Raw genomic sequence first — 1159 nt, 5'->3', positions numbered from 1 at the left:
TACCATAGCGCTCAGAGCCATTTTGAACCTTAGGGTGTTGAAGCCCACACCGACTGTTGTTGTTGTTGTTGTTGTTGTGGTCTTCAGTCCTGAGACTGGTTTGGTGCAGCTCTCCATGCTACTCTATCCAGCGCAAGCTTCTTCATCTCCCAGTACCTACTGCAGCCTACATCCTTCTGAATCTGCTTGGTGTATTCATCTCTTGGTCTCCCTCTACGATTTTTACCCTCCACGCTGCCCTCCAATACTAAATTGGTGATCCCTTGATGCCTCTTTATCTCGAAGAAAATGAGCCTCCCTTGAATCTACGATCCCAATACCTGAGTATGAAAGTCTGACTAAAAAAGTAGCAGTTCATAAATCGTCAAATATTACAAGTAGTCTATAAATTAACGCGGCTGTGCTACGCTCTCAGACATTGGCTTAAGAAAAGTATTCCTATATCCACATATATGGATAAAGTCCATTCCTGACTGTCAGCCCAAAGATTACTCTGCTTTGTAGTAAATTACCGTACCAATGTATTAAAACTACGACTTGTATAGGACCTGGACCTTGGCTGTAGTTATTCAAATAATTATGTTTTGACGGAGCACCTTCCCAAACATAACAACGCAAAGTTCATCTATAAGGTTACTTCGAAGAATGAAGATGGATCTGGTTGTTCTTACTGGGATAACAGCTGTCGTATCGGAAGTTTATTTTATCTAAGAATTACGAAAATCGACATTTTGCGCATACTGTATGCCGAGAATCGCATGGTTTATAATTTAGTTTTCCTTTCTGACTCAGATCAGCGTTATACGTGTGCACAGTGGACTATCCTATCAACAGGACTTGACATCATGAATCTGATGTTGCAGGTCACAACTAGAAATCATGAAATGGCCATATGCTGAGTAGAACCACACTGTAGTATTCCTAGAAGTGAAACAGTATGCAAACTAGCCAGAATAAGTGTCTATGACTAAGGTAGGGGCGACATGGAATTACCAGCTACAGACATTTTAAATGTTATTAAACAAATAATCAGAGAGACGTGGTACACAGAATGGCAAGAGACCGGCACAAACCAAGGCAAAGATTCTACATCTACAGTTATATTCCGCAAGCCATTGTGTGGTGCATGGTACCACTACTAGTTGTATTTTTCTTGTTC

Source organism: Schistocerca serialis, chromosome 2 (assembly GCF_023864345.2).
Source record: "Schistocerca serialis cubense isolate TAMUIC-IGC-003099 chromosome 2, iqSchSeri2.2, whole genome shotgun sequence".
Taxonomy (NCBI): domain Eukaryota; kingdom Metazoa; phylum Arthropoda; class Insecta; order Orthoptera; family Acrididae; genus Schistocerca; species Schistocerca serialis.
This window is presented reverse-complemented; position numbering follows the sequence as displayed.